Genomic DNA, 20,680 nt, shown 5'->3' on the forward strand with positions numbered 1-20,680 from the left:
TTTAGACTGTTGCTGACCTGTAGAATGAGCAACAACAGGCCCACAAAGAAAATTATAAAGTTAACATTTTCGGTTAATAAAGTCAACAACTGTCTAACGTAAGTTAATGAAGATGTCTAATGAATTGGCGTTGGTGAAGGCGCCATTGGAGATTGAACGAAATTAAAACCACAGTTAGGAAACGCAAATTTACCTGAAAGCCTATTCTACAAAATTCAAGATGGACTGAAGAATTATACAGGAAACACACTGCACGAGTAAAGAGACAATGGGACGAATAGAAGGAAAAAGTAATAAATAGTATTGGGTACTGTGAACAAATCCAGGTCAAATGTAGTTCTGGCATAATTTTTCGCAAATAAAAAAGTAAATTTTGTTGGAAGCGTTTGGCAGTCAATTGAGAAATGTGGGGAAAATACGATACAAACATAGGATGGCAGACCGCTGATTTGAAATCCCGCCACGTTTTGTCAACATTCACGTGGTTTATGTTGGAGCCACACCAGCCCTATAGCTTCTGCACAGCAAGGCCAGTCTACTAGTATCTATGGTCGAAGCCCTCAACATACTATACACACATATATTATTGGCACGCAGAGTGGTTGCGCCATTTGAGGCGTCATGTCACGGACTGCGCGGCCTCTCCCGCCGGAGGTTTGAGTCCTCGCTCGGGCGTGTGTGTGTGTGTGTGTGTGTGTGTGTGTGTGTGTGTGTTGTTCTTAGCATAAGTTAGTTTAAATAGCGTGCAAGTCTAGGGACCGATGACCTCGGCAGTTCGGTCCCATAGGAATTCATACAGATTTGAACATTTTGAACATATATTATTTAATAAATGTATGACCCTTTTTGTGAAATCCGATTGTAATTTTACAATTAATATAACGCCCTTGTGTCCCCTAATTTGATACGAAACATTGTAGTATTGACCTACTACAGACATGGGTAGATAAACGAAAACAATAAAAATAAAAAAAAGTAAAATAAATAGAAATAATAATAAAATTTCGATCACGGGGTGCAAAATTAAGAGGCCGTGATGCTAACCACTGCGCTACCATTTCGTCTGAGGGTATCAACCGGCCGGTGTGGCCAAGCGGTTCTAGGCGCTTCAGTGTGGAACCGCGCGACCGCTACGGTCGCAGGTTCGATTCCTAGGTAGGCACGTTAGTGAGAGGTTCAACCGCAGTCAGAAGCTGTACATCCCAGACATTTAAGTAAAGACGTTAAGCGCGTAGAATTGGTTGAGTGAAAGGCGTCGGTAACAGCACTTTAACAGATTTCACTAACTGCTTCATAATTTAGCTATCCAGGATATGTAGGACGACGTGGTGTTGATTTAGCAAAACAACTTTAACTTTGCTTCGTTAGTCCGTTGAAAAGGAGTGTTCTCCAAAAGCGTATTCTAGCGTGGCACCAGCTCTCTGCGGGAGACGCCACACAGCTTCGCGACTCACAGATCAGCACGCGAGACGCTGGAATGTGTTTGTCGACTGTGAAGACGTGAAACATCTTTCATAACTGGCTCAGTGGTCTAGGGGTATGATTCCTGCTTTGGGTGCAGGAGGTCCCGGGTTCAAATCCCGGCTGAGCCCTTCAATTTTATCCCCAGAAGGTGAAAATACGAATACACTTCGAAGTCCCTAAGCATTATCACGTAAGAGTCCATTATTGAAAGTAAACTCATAATCTCCCGAAAAAATACTAGTAGAAATCCTTTGCAGTAATATTACTGGACGGATTTTTTTATCCATGCAGGCTGTGCTTCAGACTTGCCACTTTCAACAGGAATCTGGTTACTGAGAAACTCTTATTTTTTGATAACTATCAGGCAATGAGGACGCATCAGCCTCCAACTACATTGCTTTCGGTCACCTTTCACGGACTGCAGTCCGCCTCCGGCTACCACGCAAGGGGACCGGGTTCGATTCCCGCCAGGGGACTGGGTGTTGTGTGTCCATCATCATTTTCATAATCATTGACACGCAAATCGCCGAAGTGGCGTCAACAAAAAAAGACTTGCAATACGGCGGCCGAACCCCGAAGAGGATATCCCGGCCAATAAATGCCATACGATCATTTCATTTCACGGACTGCAGTAACAATCAAGAACCCACCTATTTGAACAGCACAATCAAGAAGCTACCCATTCTCATACGAAGGCAGTGTGACAGCCAAATCGATAGTGAAAATTCCACAAGGAACTGGAAGAAAGGAGAAGTGTGCGCGGTCCACTGATATATATATACATACACACACACTACTGGCCATTAAAATTGCTGCACCAAGAAGAAATGCAGATGATAAACGGGTCTTCATTGGACAAATATATTATACTAGAACTGACATGTGATTACATTTTCACGCAATTTGGGTGCATAAATACTGAGAAATCAGTACCCAGAACAACCACCTCTGGCAGTAATAACGGCCTTGATACGCCTGGGCATTGTGTCAAACAGAGCTTGAATGGCGTGTCCAGGTACAGCTTGCCCATGTAGCTTCAACACGATACCACAGTTCATCACGAGTAGTGACTGGCGTATTGTGACGAGCCAGTTGCTCGGCCACCATTGACCAGGCGTTTTCAATTGGTGAGAGACCAGGAGAATGTGCTGGCCAGGGCAGCAGTCGAACATTTTCTGTATCCAGAAAGGCCCGTACAGGACCTGCAACATGGGGTCGTGCATTATCTTGCTGAAATTTAGGGTTTCGCAGGGATCGAATGAAGGGTAGAACCACGGGTCGTAACACATCTGAAATGTAACCTCCACTGGTAAAGTGCCGTCAATGCGAACAAGAGGTGACAGGGACGTGTAACCAATGGCACCCCATACCATCACGCCGGGTGATAACGCTAGTATGGCGATGACGAATACACGCTTGTGCGTTCACTGCGATGTCGCCAAACACGGATGCGACCATCATGATGCTGTAAACAGAACCTGGATTCATCCGAAAAAAAGACGTTTTACCATTCGTGCACCCAGGTTCGTCGTTGAGTACACCATCGCAGGCGCTCCTGTCTGATGCAGCGTCAAGGGTAACCGCAGCCATGGTCCCCGAGCTGATAGTCCATGTTGCTGCAAACGTCGTCGAACTGTTCGTGCAGATGGTTGTTGTCTTGCCAACGTCCCCAACTGTTGACTAAGGGATCGCAGGTTCGAATCCTGCCTCGGGCATGGATGTGTGTGATGTCCTTAGGTTAGTTAGGTTTAAGTAGTTCTAAGTTCTAGGGGACTTACGTTCCATAGTGCTCAGAGCCATTTGAACTTTTTTTTTGAGGATATCACCCGGCGAAAGACATGTAAAGTATCTCGCAAATACCTCGAAAACTCTGAGCGTCGTTTTGGCAGAAACGGTCGACTGTCTACGAATAATCCGAGACACGTGTTCGGTTATTTTGACCCCTGTTCCACTGGGCGAAGTTTCTGAGAAATCGGCTTGTGGCACTTGCCGTGTTCTCCTCGTGAGTGAGTGACAAGGTCCCGATCTTAAGAGAGGAACCTTAATGGAACCGGCGAGAGCGACAACCGTTTACGAGAAAACAGGTTTACAGTATTTCTGTCACGCGGAGATAAAATATCGGTCGAAGCCGGCGCGACAGTTAGGTATCGCGCGCGGCGTACATAATGAGGCGTAAACGCAGCGCGACGCGAGCGCAGGCGTGTTTCAGACTGGACTGGCTGGTCGGGGCGGCTTTCGCAACGCGTGCCGATCCGCTGTCCCCAGCTGTCGCGGGCGCACGGCCAGGAGGTCTTAACGAGCAGCCGCTCTGCAAGCATTTCCGGCAACAGTCGGACCAACAGCTCGCTGGCCCTGCCACGGCAGAGCCGATTCCACACAGTCCCGCAGTGTTTCTGGTTAACGGTGGGATTCGTATGCAGTGTGTGACGTATGCTTCTGCCGCTATGTGTCTTGACGTAGTGCGGCGAAGGGTAACAGGCGATCCCTATAAGCGTCAGTCGCACAGAGTTAAGCTACGTCCACAGTGGCACCGACAACAGTCGTCAGACACCGTCGCTAGGGGTCGCACGAAAGCATCGGCCGATAGCATGGTCACAGTGCGTCCGATCTCCTTCGTCAATTTTTGGCACGGTCATGGAGGTTAGGTTAGAATCTGTTATAAAGTAGGTTAGGTTAGGTTAGTGTTGTTTTAACGTCCCGTCGACAACGAGGTCATTAGAGACGGAGCGCAAGCTCGGGTTAGGGAAGGATGGGGAAGGAAATCGGCCGTGCCCTTTCAAAGGAACCATCCCTGCATTTGCCTGAAACGATTTAGGGAAATCACGGAAAACCTAAATCAGGATGGCTGGAGACGGGATTGAACCGTCGTCCTCCCGAATGCGAGTAGGTTAGATTTTAACCTCTTGGGGTGGGGTGAATACCACGACGCCCCTGTGCTTGGATACGAATGCTGCACAGCGGCTTCTGCTATTGAAGAGATGTCGGATGCGAGCTTTCATGTGTCGTAAAGAACATGGCGAGTACCATACACTCTGTTCTCAGTTATCGGGAAAACCAGCCAAGTTTTAAGAAGATATGAGATGATGGGAGAAACGTTGTGTTACATATTCGAGGTAATTCGTGGTGACCTTGAAAATCAAGTTATAAACACTCTGTTTCGCTCTATTTAAAGTTGTTGAGACATACGTCAGTTAACCTTCAATGACTGTCATTTAGCACACGAGTGAAACAAAAGCATAAAGTGTAGCATAAGATACTCTGAAACCTAAAGCACTTAAAAGTGGAAATACGGGATGTTCAAAAAGACTCTCCACAGTGTCGTATGATTGTTTTAAATTTCTGTGCCATGTCAAATGTTTTTACAAAGATTTTAGGGAGAGGATCTCAATTTGCTCACTGTGTGACAAGCTCGCCCATATTTTATTAAGTGGCCAGCCAATGACAATTTACTGTGGCATTCTCGTTGCTACGTTTTCCCTTTCCTTCCGTTTTACTTTCTTATGTAGCATTTTCCTTCTTTTCCTGCTTTCTTGGTGTGTGTGCTTCAATTTTATTAGGTCTGCCCACATTCGTTCCCTTTAATGTGTATCAGGGCGCTGATGACCTCGACGTTGATCGCCCATAAGCCCCAACACACACACACACACACACACACACACACACACACACACACTGTTAGCCGCGCGCGCCGTATGCCGCAGTGAATATACCGAAATGAAACTCAGTGAAATGCAAGTTATTAATTTAATGAATATTCATTTTTACTTACAAATTTTCACATTAAATGTTGAAAGTGTTCCCCCTGTTGTTGAATAGACAATTCAATTCGTCTAATCATGTTTCCAAGGACAAGGTGTAACATTTCTCCTGTAACAGAAACAGTGAAAGTGGATATTGCAGTTTTCAGTTCATCGATGGATTTTTGACAGTTTTTGTAGACAATTGCGTTCGCTGCACCCCAGAAGAAAATGTCAGGTGGTGTTAGGTCAGGCGATATTGGAGGCCAAAGTCCCTGTGAAATTATGCGATCACTAAAAACATCGCCGGCCGGTGTGGCCGTGCGGTTCTAAGCGCGTCAGTTTGGAACCGCGTGACCGCTACGGTCGCGGGTTCGAATCCTGCCTCGGGCATGGATGTGTGTGATGTCCTTAGGTTAGTTAGGTTTAAGTAGTTCTAAGTTCTAGGGGACTGATGACCTCAGTAGTTAAGTCCCATAGTGCTCAGAGCCATTTGAACCATTTGAACTAAAAACATCAGCAAGCAGTGACATTGAAACGCGAGCTGCATGCTAAAGTAACCGTTCAGTATTTCACGTAACACAAGTTCTCCTATGAATGGGTACAGAGTATTACTGCAGTATCGTGCGTTTATTGTTTCGTTGAAGAACCCAGGCAGGCGAAACAATCATAACGGCACGCGCGACTAACAATCGTACGGCACGGCGGAGAGACTTTTTGAACACCCCATGTATACCGTACACAACTTCATATTAACAGAATCACTACACTACTGGCATAAACGCCAGTAAGCAGCAAGTGTGTAGCTACAAGTGTATGATATTCGCCACCCTGTTCACTTGAACAAATTAGTTTTGGAGATTATAATCTATGTCTAAAATTTCCAGTGAAGATTTTGCCTATTTGAGGTTTCGAATAAATCTGAGATTTCACTCCTTAGACTCCGACCTATATCCCGATAATGATATTTTCATCCTCAGGATGCCACAAACTCACTCTATCTTGGACTAACTAATCAATTTATCATGCTTCATATTTCGTGTCGATTTGACCGAAGAAAGCAAACTGACTTTAATTTCACCGATTGTAGATCGAAGTCTGCTGTTCGTGCGGGAGATCAGATCGGCTATAGTGTGACCGCGAACGTAGAGGCGTACTGATTTGAGAAGCTGGGCCGTTTCCGACCGATGTCGGTCGTCGGCGGAATCCATCGATATCGAAGCCACTGTAACCGCAGTCTTAGTTGACCTGTGCCGTACAAAGGATGGGTGAGCGCGATTTGTTGTTTTAACTAATATTAGAAGAAGTTGAAGTACTTCTACTACAGCTATATGAGGGAAATACTGAAATACAACGGATTTTCCAACGGTGGAAATTTGTCGTGAACAACTTACGAATCTGTACTTGTTAAAAAAAATTAACAAAAATAACGGGAGTATTTCTGGTTGAACATAGCCCAGTTCAGCTATGTCGTCGATCTCGTCCAAGGAGGACACGGAAAATGTGCGCGAAACGTTTCCCCTGCTGAATAAGGCTCGTTGTATTGCATTTATTACAAACCTCTTTTGCTCTGCCGTCCTTCTTGTTGTGGCTGACGTGAACTACAAATTCTCTAGGGCTTCTACAACAGCTAGCTCAGTATACGGATTGAATAACATCGGAGATACGATGGAACCCTGTCTCACTAAGTTCTCAACGAGTAATTTCAAAGCCCCCATGAAATTCGAGCGATCGTAGGAGGATGAAGCTTTATGGAAACATTTGTAAGGGCATGAGGAAGAGAAATACCGAAAAATCATTGAAAGAAACATATTTCAATTTCCACTTGAGAGGGGTAGTATTTATTTATTGCGTGGCAGGTTTACGTTCTAGATTACAAGCGTTCCTCGCCGTGACGACCACCTATATCAACGACAGCCTGGAACCGCACTAGGGATTGCTCTACTGCTGCCCGAAACCTCACAGGTGGGATGTTGGCTACCTCCTTCGCTATAGACATCTTCAACCTCCAACGTGTGTTAGTGTCCCGTTGGTAAACCCTGTCCTTCAGATAACCCCACAGCCGGAAATTACATGGTTTCCAAATTGGTGATCATGGTGACCATGCAGTTTGGAACGATCGGCAAATGATTCGGTTGTGTCCAAATGTGTTACGGAGTAACCGAGTGACCTCCCCCGCAATATGAGGTGGAGTCCCATCGTGCATCGAAACAACTCTGTCCAGAGCACCTGTTCCCGTAGAACAAGAATCACATGTTGCCGAAGCAGAACACAGTAACGATACAGCGTTCACGTTGCATGTTCTTGGTCCATGCGATCCCACATCCTCCTTGCATCGCCGTACCAGTACCGGCGCCTAATAGTAAGTGGTGACACTAACACTACTAACAACGCAAATCCTGCAGCACACGGTCGGAACATCATTCTTATAAAGTTGGGTACCCATACGGTACATAAGTTTTCCGTCAACACTGGCTCAAGTAGCTAAACTTGAAGTACAACCAACTTGTATGTAAATGCTATAAACATAGGTAGCCTTTCGTCACTCCATCTTCTAAGATGTGTATTAGGGTCAGTATTGCCTCGGGTGTTCATTTCACCGAAATCCAAACTGATTACCTCCGAGGTCTGCTTCTACCAGTGTTTCTAATCTTCCGCATTAGCGGTAATTTTACTGAGTTATTTCGAAGGACGTGTACGAAAGGAAGCAATATGCTGCTCAACTTTTCTTGGAACGTACAATGTCGGATGCACAAATCCTTCCTTGTAGAGTTTGCAACTGGATTTTGTTGATCTTCGTAACGCTCCGGCGCAGACTAAACGAGCTCGTGACGAAATGTGTCGTTCCTCGGTGGATTTTCCGTATGTTTTCTATTAATCGAACTTGGCAAGGGATCCACACTGACGAACAGTACTCAAGAGTCGGTCGAACAAGTGTTTTGTAAGCCACTTCTTTCTTCGACGATACCTCAAAAATTCTTCCAGTGAAACCCAACCTGGCACCTGCTTTTCCTACAGTTAGTTGTAAGTAATCATTCCACATTAGGCTGCCCCAGACTGTCACTTGTAGGTACTTTCGGTTATTACTCTTCCCAGTATTTTACCACCAATAGCACAATCGAGCCGTGATCGATCTCTTTGCCTATTTTGTTGCTCAATGTATTCAGTGTATTTACGGTTGAGGTCGACTGCCATACCCTGCACCAGCCGTCGAGCCTCTGCTGGTCTCCCTTCAATTCGCTACATTCTTTAGGTGGTGCAACCTTCCTCAGGCAACAGCACCGTCCGCGAATGGCCTCATAAGTATTCTGACATACCCATTTGAGTATTAATGCTCCCGAATTTACCTACAAACCCGTCGGTGTTCCCTTAAGAACGACGTTTTGAGATCTGTCTGCGAGGAAGTCCCGAATCCAGTTACAAATCTGGGGCGATACTCGGTAAGTTCGTTTTCTGTCCACTAAACGATAGTCCAGAGCTATCGAATGCCGTCGGTAAGTCAAGGAACGCTGTGTCAACCTGACCGCCAGTCTCTGCAGCGCTCTGGACTGCGAGTTGAGTTTCGCAAGACCGGTTCGCGAAATACATGTTGATTTTTACATACATTAGAAGATGACTACTGTACGGTTACTGCTTTCCTTTCACTTCCTTCTATACAATTTGTTCACCTTTTACTCAGTTGTGGTGAACGCCGGCCGGAGTGGCCGTGCGGTTCTAGGCGCTACAGTCTGGAACCGAGCGGCCGCTACGGTCGCAAGTTCGAATCCTGCCTCGGGCATCGATGTGTGTGATGTCCTTAGGTTAGTTAGGTTTAATTAGTTCTAAGTTCTAGGCGAATGATGACCTCAGAAGTTAAGTCGCATAGTGCTCAGAGCCATTTGAACCATTTGTGGTGAACTTCGTGCATTTAGTATTCTGAAGATTGGTTTAAAGTGTTTCTGGGGTCTGGTTAAGTAATGACCTCGGTGTTGGTTTCCGTTTTATTCAAATTTGAGTCTTTATTGTTTTATTTTCCATACTTGAATGAGGAACTGTTTCGGGAATGTAGGTCCTGAAGAAAGCCTCATTGTCTATTTCAGTGAGCACCAAACAGTTTTCACCTCAGTCGCATTTCCACTCTACGCAGCTGTTTTGTTTCGTTGTCTGTTAAGAGTCGGTTTGAGGCGTAGCAGTATAATAAGTACATCGCCCGTAGGGAATCTGGCAGAAGCTTTCTTGCGACACGCCGTGAGTCATGATGTCAGAGAACACTTTCACACGCGGAGAGGAACATTAGTTCGTACGTGAGCCACCCGGCTCTTCAAAGCCTTGCGCGTGAACTCAACTGACATCAGATATTACATGCATCGCTACCAATTATTAAAGGCAGTTCTAATAACACAACTGATGTGAAACTTTGTGCAACATTTTGTGAAGACGATAGATAACAACAGTATGAATTTCAACTCTTTATATACGTAACAAAAAGCTCCCTAAAATGCAGAACTAACGACTTTCCTTGAGAAATAACATCCTGACATGTTAATATGTTTTATACAGACGTCAGTGAAGAATTTTATCTAAATATCTGTCTTTAAATAACGGAGCAAGCAGCATTTTGATGAAAATACGTAAAAACCATGTAATAATTTCAATTTCAGACTGTTATTATTATTTCTGTTCGGCGATATTATTTTAATTTCTTTTTCTAAGTGAATGAGGGAATGAATGTAGCATGTATGTGAAGTATGAATCATAGAAATTGGTAATAAGTGGAGCATAGGCATCCGGTTGTGCAGGCGTGATGTGAGTCACTCACATGGGGAACAATAATACTTACAAAGCAGCAAGTTTTCGGCGTTTTAGAAATATGGAACTTACTTCAGTCCTTCTGACCATTAAACATTGCTTTAATTGGTTTTATTTGTTTTTGGAAATGTTATTTTGTAATTTCACGTAAACGGATTTCTGAACAGGGATTAGCCGCAAGAGGGAGGTACCGGGTTAAGGGATTCAAAATACGAAGCTGAGGCTACTGTGTTATTCGCCCAATCAGAAAAGGGGTCTTCCGCGCGCTCTGCTACTGAGAGATAAATTTCGCTCATTAGTCAAAAACGGTCCGTTGTCTTCTCTTTTGATGAGAGGTCAAGTAGCCTAGAGCTCTAGGCATTTTCAGATTACTGAGGAATAGCCGTTCTATAGAGAATATGATGTATCGGTAAAAGCTCATGATCATGCGTGGATGATATCTACGAAAATTTCCTGAAGGTAAAGACTCTGCGTGCCGTTCTGTGCAATCATAATCGCTAACTTCCACTGTCTAAAAGTGATGATGCGCGAAGTATTTGAACAAGCATTCAAAACTATTAAACAACAATATTTTCAGCTGTTTGTTGGCTGACGAAAAGTGCTATTCTTTCAGTAGAAGTTCCAAGTTACAACTTTAAACTGACTATTAGAGAATGTGCTGTAGGTGGGAAAACATTAGTAAAACCTGTGCTTATTTTCGTCACTTGTGTAACTGTATGCTGCGACGGATTTAAGCAAATGTGTGCAGAAAAAGTGACATGTAAGGATTTTTCCTTCATTAGCAGTTACAGCCAGTTTTAGGAACGGTATACTAAGTTAAACATATCTATGCACCCTGTTGACATGTGTAGTGTAGTTATTTTTTTACAGGCTCTCTTAGTTGAGGAACATTATACGTCGCGTCAGGGCAGGTCCTGTTTCTGAAGACATCATTGAGATGTATACTGTCTGTGTTGTTAGAAAGACAGAAATACGTCGTGGCGCTACAGTTTTAGATGGAAAGAAATGTAATGACTGACTACATTCGGACGTTCACGCATGTAATATGCAAACATTAAATGAAAAACGTATCGTAGGTGGACATAACATTCTAAAACGAATTGCATATAGCGTATACCATCATTGACTGTCTTTGTTTTCGCAACTGCGGCGGTATAATGCGTAATCTACTTCTACAGAACCAAGTAATACAAGCTGTGCGCTTCACTTGTACCTTTATCGTGGCACTAAACTCAGTTTGATGACTGCAGAATCCAGAAAAATAGCAAATCTTTTGTCCGGAATTAAATTAGCCTGAGTGTAAAATGCACTGTTAGGAACTATACCCTGCCGTTTTAAAGGCACAGTCCCAGCGGCGTTCGCCGTAAGCGATTTGTCGACATCACGGAACTAACTCTGGGTGGCTGGACGTGGAATTTCAACAGTCTTCTTGCCAAATTACCTTCGGGGCAAATGTTGTCAGAACATTCTTGCGGGCGAGCCTCAATGTGTTGTGTTTTGTTGCAGATCAATGCAAGGTTCGATGACTTTGATAAGTTAAAGCGTTTGTCTCGTTTAAGATTATTCCCGTATGGTGAGGATATTTATACCCCTTGTCCTCAAGAAAGTGCTTCGTTCTGTATGTGATGATTAACGCTCAGTTCATTTGTAAATGAGCCCGCGCGTCCCATCTGCAGTCAGGTTGTACGTTTATTTATAGCATACACCACAGACACACTTTTACATCTGTCGTATGCAAAGCAACGTTTACAGAGCTCGCGAAACCACTGGAAAAAGCAAAACTCAGTTTTTTGTACTTAAAAATTTTCATTAAATTTAAAACTTTCTCGGCGTGTGGATTGTTCCGTGAAATTTTGGGCAAACTGCCCGGAGTGTCCCAGAAAAGTGTGATAGTAGCGCTGTTATCCCCTGTATCCATAAATGATTTGCGGTTGTTTACTGGTGATACTGTGTCGAATTTAAGTGACTGTAGGAGGATGCAAGATGAGTTAGACAAAATATCTAGTTGGTATGTAAGGCAATGCAGGTGAGTAAGAAAAACGAAAAGGCGAATGTTCGACTTCGGTTTATTGAGACACTCATTTTAAAGTGTGGTTCATCTGTAAAGGAGGCCGCATATAGGATGCTAGTGCGACCTATTCTTGGGTACTGCTCAAGTGTATGGGATCTGTGTCAGGTCAGATTAAAAGAAGACATCGAAGCAATTCAGAGGCAGGCTGCTATATTTGTTACTGGTAGGTTCGAATAAGACACAGGAACCCAAACGGGAATTCCTGGAGGGAAGGTAGGGGTTCGTTTCCAGGATCAGTATTGAGAAAATTTAAGAGAAACGGCATTTGAAGCTGACTGCAGAACGATTCTCTTGCCTCTAACATACACTGCGTTTAAGGACCACGAAGATGAGATACGAGAAATTAGGGCTCATATGGAGGCATACGCCTTCCCCTCTTTCTATTTGCGAGTGGAACAGGAAATTACTAGTAGTGGCACGGGGTACCCATTGCCACGCGCAGTAGAGTGGATTGTGAAGTAGATGTAGATGTCAGTAATTTGCTGCCACGATATTTCGGCGCAGAGTCTTCAGGCCATCTTCAGGTACTGGAAAAAGTACTTAACTCCCCTATTAATACGGGCAGCTGGCCAGAAATTTCACGGAACAAGAATTATGGTCTTTCATCCCTGAGCTAATGGGATTTATGAATTTGAGATGAACAATATTTGTTGCCCAGCGTTGTACGTTCAAGGAAATTTGTTTGAAGGACTGGACTGGGAGTTACAGTGATATGTTTCTTGTTGTCAGACTTACTTTGTAACAACTGTAGATAAAAAAAAGTCGCAAATGAGCAAGTGAAAGTTGACACCAAAACTGCCTCTGACGTTAAAGTTAGGGAAAGCTGTTATCGCTGAAAGAACTGGTTTTCGGCTATATCTTTTTTTTTAACGGCAGTTTATCCTGGCTATTAAAACCTCTCAAAACAACAGATTTCGGTTTTTTTATTCATTTTGTTTCCTGTAATAAAAGTAGAAATCGAACAAAGATTGAAAAATTTTTACTCTCTCAGTTTCAAGGTACATAGAATCAAAATATTAAATTAAATAGGCAAATTAAAGAAAACTTAAGTCTGTCCATCGTTCGCTGCTTCCTCGGAAAGCAGTTGAATACTACAAAAATCACCGGTATTCTCCTATTGATTCTAGTTTTTTGAAACTCTACACAAAAATCATTTTGTAATCGGGGATCATACCACTATTTAGGCATTACGAATAGTCACTGTTAAAGGATGATAACTCAGGTTTAGGAAGACCGTTTTTCGTTAAAATTTGTCCGTTTTAAAGAACTACAAGCAAATTAAGACATATTATGTAGACACGGGCAGTAGATGAGATAGTTTCTATTTTTATTGTGTACTATCAATGAATTGTTAAGTTTTTAATTTCTTGCTGTTACCATAGTTTCCTTCTTTTACTAATGTCAGGCATCCACTACTACGTCACTTTAAAAACATTTTCTGAGTGGGGTTGGTGCCACTGCAATACAACGTACGTCAGGCGACGACAGCGAGGAACTACCGTATATATTACGTGGGTGCAAGTCTCGCACTCTCCACATGCACACGTATCTTAAGCCACGATACACGGCAACAGGTACAGTGTTGTCTCAGCGGTGCTGTACCATTTCTTATGCCATGAGTTTGTCGCTCGTTTCTTTCGGCATTCGTATTAAAATAGCACTGACCGCTTTTCTCATTTTCTATAATAACGCAGTATTTCAAACCAATGCAAAATTTTACGAATAAAAATTACTCCATTTTTGAAAAAGATTTAAAAACGAAAAATATTAGCATTGCTGCTATGGCTAATTCATATCTCTGTTTTTTTACTCGATTATTAGTAAAAAAAATAAAATAACAGCTGTTACAACCGAGACCCAACAAAAACCGAAAAATTCGTGTTATTCAGAAATAAAATACCAGTATCGGTTTTAACCGATCGGTTTTTCCGATCCCGAGTGTATGTGTATGAGTGTGTGTGTGTGTGTGTGTGTGTGTGTGTGTGTGTGTTTTACCACTGTATGCCGGAGGTGAATAATTCTTATCGAAAAACCTAAGTGTTATGGACTAAACACTGTAGGATTCTGACTTCAGCGTCACCACTGAAGGTTTTAGAAATCAACTTCCAACAGGAAATAAGAGGGTGTATCCGGTAATGTATAACATAACAAAGCATTTTAGAAAGGAATAAGAGATGGAAGATCAGACATATCTACGAACAATAATATCGGAAACGAAGTGAAACGACGTTACGCGATAAAGCAGAAATGCACATTGAAATAAAACAATAAACACACTAATTTTTACAGCACTGATTAGCGAGTTACTACCTTCGATAGGTGAAAGCTATAAACCAAAAGTGTTGTTGTCGTTGTGGTCTTCAGTCCTGAGACTGGTTTGATGCAGCTCTCCATGCTCCTCTATCCTGTGCAAGCTTCTTCATCTCCCAGTACTTACTGCAACCTACATCCTTCTGAATCTGCTTAGTGTATTCATCTCTTGGTCTCCCTCTACGATTTTTACCCTCCACACTGCCCTCCAATGCTATATTTGTGATCCCATGATGCCTCAGAACATGTCCTACCAACCGATCCCTTCTTCTAGTCAAGTTGTGCCACAAACTCCTCTTCTCCCCAATACTATTCAATACCTCCTCATTAGTTATGTCATCTACCCATCTAATCTTCAGCATTCTTCTGTAGCACCACATTTCGAAAGCTTCTATTCTCTTCTTGTCCAAACTATTTATCGTCCATGTTTCACTTCCATACATGGCTACACTCCATACAAATACTACCAAAAGTGAAGTCTAAGTAGAACAGAAAGTGATGCGCGTTACAACATGAATATGCATCATACAACCAAAACTAAGAAGTTGAAACAGCTGGTTGCAAATTACGCGTTTGGGTTTCGTATGTCGGTAGATTCATGGAATGCGATGAAATCATCTTTTGAATGATGTATCGTAACTCTTTATTTTCCGTGCTTGCTAAGAAAATATTGGCAAACATTCCACCATACGCAATGTGATATATGCATTCGCCCTTAGTACAATATATTGATTCCAAAAATTTAGACCAGCTCTTAAATAAAATGCCTGTGAAGTGCATATAATGTTACGCTCCAAAACAACAACCGCAAGGCAGATCCAGAACAAACTTTTGCGATCCCTACAGTGATATTTCGATATTAGTACCAACTGCTACTCACAATCGCCTTCCATAAGTTGAAGGGAGGATTCTTTCATCATCAAACACCAGAGGCTCTCCCGCTAATCAATGATGTCGTAACGTAATTACTTGAGGAAATCTAACAGCAGCTCAGAGGTCTGTAGACTCAGGCATGTGTCAGTTCATTTTATTTTTTATTTATTTACACGTCAAGTTACGTAGGACCAAATTGAGGAGCAAATCTCCAAGGTCATGGAACGCGTCAGTACATGAAATTACAACATAAAAGTAATAACAGATAAAAATAAATGTTCAAGAACCTGAAAAAAGTCAGTCCATAAGTTCAAGTAAACGCTATCAGCAATACAATAAGAATCAGCTTAATTTTTCAAGGAACTCCTCGACAGAATAGGAGGAGTGACCCATGAGGAAACTCTTCAGTTTCGATTTGAAAGCGCTTGGATTACTGCTAAGAGCTTTGAATTCGAGTGGCAGCTTACTGAAAATGGATGCAGCAGTATACTGAACACCTTTTTGCACAAGAGTTAAGGAAGTCCGATCCAAATGCAGGTTTGATTTCTGCCGAGTATTAACCGCGTGAAAGCTGCTTATTCTTGGGAATAAACTAATATTGGTAACAAGAAACGGCAATAAGGAATATACATATTGAGAGGCCGATGTCAAAATACCCCGATTCGTGAACAGAGGTCGACAATAGGTTGAACTCAACACCACTTATTGCCGAACCGCCCGTTTCAGAGTCAAAAATATCCTTGTAGAATGGGAAGAGTTACCCCAAAATATAATACCATATGACATAAGCGAATGAAAAAAAGCAAATTAGACTAATTTTCGTGTCGAAGTATCACTCACTTTTGAAACCGTTCGAATAGTAAAAATGGCAGTATTAAGCCTTTCAAAATGGTTCAAATGGCTCTGAGCACTATGGGACTTAACTTCTGAGGTCATCAGTCCCCAAGACTTAGAACTACATAAACCTAACGAACCTAAGTACATCACACACATACATGCCCGAGGCAGGATTCGAACCTGCGACCGCAGCCGTCGCGCGGTTCCAGATTGTAGCGCTTAGAATCGCTCTGCCACTCCGGCCGGCTATTAAGTCTTTGAACAAGATCTTGAACGTGGGCTTTCCACGACAGCTTACTATCTATCTGAACACCTAGAAATTTGAACTGTTCAGTTTCACTAATCATATGCCCGTTCTGTGAAATTAATACGTCAGGTATTGTTGAATTGTGTGTTAGAAACTGTAAACACTGAGTCTTACTGTGATTTAACGTTAGTTTATTTTCTACAAGCCATGAACTGAGGTCATGTACTGCACTATTTGAAACCGAGTCAACGTTGGACACAACATCCTTTACTACCAAGCTAGTGTCATGAGCAAACAGAAATATTGTGAATAATGACCTTTTGCTGCCTGTTGCTAAAGCAAGAGGTGAACAAATTGTGAGCTACTCCCCATATTCCGTAATGGTCCAACTTCTGGAGCAATGTTTTGTGATCAACACAATCAAATGTCTTAGTTAAATAAAAAGATACGCCAAGCGTTCGAAATTTTTTGTTTAGCCGATCCAGTACCTCACAGAGAAAAGAGCATATAGCATTTTCAGTTGTTAAACGACTTCTAAAGCAGAACTGTACGTTTGATAGCAAATCGCATGATATAAAATGATCAATTATCCTTACATACATAGCCTTTTCAATAACTTTTGCAAACACCGATGGCATAGAAATAGGTCTAAAATTATCTAAATTATCCCTTTCTCCCTTTTTATAAAGCGGCTTTACTACTGAGTACTTAAATCGCTCAGGACACTGACCATTCCTAAAGGAAAAATTACAAATATGGCTAAATACTGGGCTAACATGTGCAGCACAGTACTTTAATATTCTGCTAGACACTCCATCATAACCATGAGAGTCCTTAGTCTTCAGTGATTTAATTATTGACTCAATCTCCCTCTTGTCTGTATCACAGAGGAGTGTTTCAGACATCAATCTCGGAAAAGCATTTGCCAAGAAAGTTATATGATTTCCTGTAGAAACTAAATTTTTATTTAATTCACCAGCAATGCTCAGAAAATGATTGATAAATACTGTAGATATATCTGATTTATCAGTAACAGAAATATTTTTACTGCAAACTGACTTTATATCATCGACCTTGTGCTGCTGACCAGACACTTCCTTCACAACTGACAATATGGTTTTAGTTTTATCCTGTGAATTAGCTACTCTATTTGCATACCACGTACTCTTTGCTTTCCTAATAACATTTTTAAGCACCTCACAATACTGTTTGTAATGGGCTACTGTAGCTTGATTGTGACTACTTCTAACACTTTGAAGTAATTCCCGTTTTGTTCTACATGATATCCTTATCCCACTAGTCAGCCACCCGGGCTGTCCATTACTGCTAATACCCCATTTAGAATGTTCTAATGGAAAGCAACTTTCAAAGAGCATGAGAAATGTGTTATGGAAAGCATTGTATTTATCATCTATATTATCGGTACTATAAACATCCTGCCACTCTTGTTCCTTGACAAGTTTTAAAAAAACTCTCTATTGCTGTTTGTAATTAAATATGACATTGGTTTGAGTACAAAAGCCTTTTAGTTCCCCTGCACCCTAGTTGGAAAAAACCCAGTTTGCATCAGATCACATGAATTTAGGAGATCTACCAACACCCTTTTTCTTGCACAGTCATATACAAAGTTTATACTGAAGTCACCACATATAACTACTTTCTGGTACTTCCTACAAAGTGAAGCAAGAACCCTCTCTAGCGTGAGCAAAAATGCTCTAAAGTCAGAGTTAGGGGATCTATAAACAACAACAATTAGAAGTTTAGTTTCACTAAATTCAACTAACGCTGTACAACTTTCAAATATCTGTTCAGTGCAGTGTTGTGATACGTCTACGGACTCAAATGGAATACTGTTTTTTTACGTACCGCAAGGAACTCCTTGAAATCCGCAATTTACAGCGTCATCATACTGTTACCAGGTACGCAACTCTGCAAGCGGAAGAGTAAGGTGTGGAATGCAAATCTTGAGGCAGAAATTCCCAAATACGTTGCCAGTGTCGTTACGTGAGGGGACTGCACCTAGTTGATAAATGGTGGTGTCACGCTGCATTCGCCATATAGGCTAACGTGAATAATATGCTTGTTGACGCAGGAGAACGTGGAGCCTGAGAGGCTTGCACACGGTACCGCTTACTTGTCGTTGTCGTATTTGGCCTGGTGAGGGATACGCCCTTCCTCTGAGGCTTGAAAACACGGGAGAGCTCTTCGGTGCTGGAGAGCTCTTAGCGCTTTGTTCCTGTGTTTACGCGGCTGCCACGCTAGGGGCTTCAAGCTGGATCATCCGTTCCAGCGTGTAGGTCGAGGGGTGCTATGGTACAGGGTGTAATAACTTGCTGACACACAGACAGAGAGAGGGAAGGAGAGAGAGAGGGAGAGAGAGAGAGAGAAAAAGAGAGAGAGAGAGCATTCTGCCCTGTGCTACATTCTTCTCTTTCCTGGTAAACGTGGGGCGTTACCCGGACGACAGTTGCAAGAATTACTTTGTTTACTAAGATAGAGCAAGAGCGAAATTATTCGTTTCTTGCAGAGAGCCGTACGTGACCGCCTCCGACTCAGAAGAGAGTGTATGAGTTGTATCTCGCTTTAAGAACCGACAGTGCCTTCGATAACTAGGCACAATGTATTTATGTCTGTACGTAGAGTCCACCATAATTAGTATCGAAAACCGACACGAGTCAAAGAGTGTCATTCTGCCGCTTACGAGATAACTGCGATTGTGTACCAACCGCAAACGGACTTCGGTGAGAAACACTGTTCTGGTTAACACAAATGTACACTGACGGAAAAAATCGCAGCATCAAGGAGTTCTGAGACATAACGAAAGATGGTAGGCGTGTTTCTGCATCTGAAAGATGTTCTCTCATCAAATTTCGTGCCAGTCACGTAAAGAGTGGTGCTAATAGCACCACAGCGAGAACGCAAATCAGGTTTGCTTTAACTACACGCTGTAATGGGCATGTGCGTTAGTTACCTTTGAGATTGGACGTGGTGAGTTGAAGTTAGACAAGAATGCCTTTAAAGCGACGAAGACGCCATTAACAACAACTCTCTGAGTTAGAACGAGGTCGTGTAATAGGGCTAAGAGAAGCTGGATGTTCCTTCTGCGATATTGCTGAAATGTAGCCATGATTGCTATCAGCGGTGGTCACGAGAATGTACGGTCACAAGAAGACCGGGCTCAAGACGGCCACATGGCACTACCGAAAGGGAAGACTATCGTGTTCGGCGTATGTCTCTGGCGCATCGTACTGCATCTGCAGCAGGAATTTCAGCAGCAGTTGACAGTACAGTGACACAATGAATTGTTACACATAGGTTACTTGGACAGCTTCGAGCTAGACGCCCTGTAGCGTGCATTCCACTGACCCTGAACCACCGCCATTTGCGATTTCAGTGGTGTCAAGAGCTCATTGGAGGGCAGCTCGGAGGTATTTTGTGTTTTCTGATGCACGCTGATTCTGCCTTGGTGCCAGTGATGGCCGTGTGTTGTGTATTGGTTAGGAGGCGGCCATTTGAGGGCCAGTAACCAACCTGTCTGCGTGGTAGACACACTGGACCCACTCCTGGGGTGGTCTGGGGTGCGATTTCGTAGAGCACTCTCCTAGTTGTCCCACGCACCCTAAGACTGCAAATCTTTACGTCAGTCTGGTGGATCGCTCTAATGTGTTGCCATTCACGAACAGCATTCCAGAGGGTATTTTCCAACAGGATAATGCTCGTCCACATACCGCTGTCGTAACCCAGCATGCTGTACAGAGTGTCGGCATGTCTCCTTGGCCTGATCGATCACTAGATCTATCTCCAATCGAGCACCTGTGGGACATCATCGGACAACTCCATCTTCATCCACATACAGGATTAACCGTCCCTGTATTGCACGACCAAGTGCAACAGGAATGGTACTCTAGCCCACAAATTGACATCTGGCACCTATACGAAACATTGGATGCACGTTTGCATGCTTGCATTCAACATTCTGGCGGCTACACCGGTTATTAATGTACAAGCATTTCACATTTGTAATGAATTATAACCTGTGAGCTTGGAATGTTAATGACTTAAAATATGTTACCTAGACGAAAGTCTTCCCGAAATTTTATTATTTTACATTAATTATTTTTTGGCGTTTAGTTTTCTTCCGTCAGTGTATAATGATAATCTTTGTCACTCATATTTAATTTCCAGCCTTCGAACATACATTCAGAGCTTTTCTACATACCTTGCAATTGTGCAAAATCAGTAAAATCCACAAGTGAGAAGCAAGAAAAGCAATCTCCAAATTAAAGGCGTTAGTGTTTGTTACTACAGCTACTTCAAGATAAAAATATTATGTAAACTTTTTCTATACAGTAT

General features: G+C 42.7%; 1 protein-coding gene and 1 non-coding gene across 2 annotated transcripts in view; one reads left to right on the top strand and one right to left on the bottom strand.

Moving 5' to 3' along the window:
* Positions 1–20,680, bottom strand: part of LOC124796726 — a 1,132,495-nt gene that overhangs the window by 141,445 nt on the left and 970,370 nt on the right. The gene's annotated exons all lie outside the window — the stretch shown is intronic.
* On the top strand, positions 1,521–1,592 carry Trnap-ugg. Its single transcript has one exon. It is a non-coding gene; the product is annotated as a tRNA-Pro (tRNA).

The sequence above is a fragment of the Schistocerca piceifrons genome, chromosome 1, assembly GCF_021461385.2.
Source record: "Schistocerca piceifrons isolate TAMUIC-IGC-003096 chromosome 1, iqSchPice1.1, whole genome shotgun sequence".
In the NCBI taxonomy this organism is placed as follows: Eukaryota; Metazoa; Arthropoda; class Insecta; order Orthoptera; family Acrididae; genus Schistocerca; species Schistocerca piceifrons.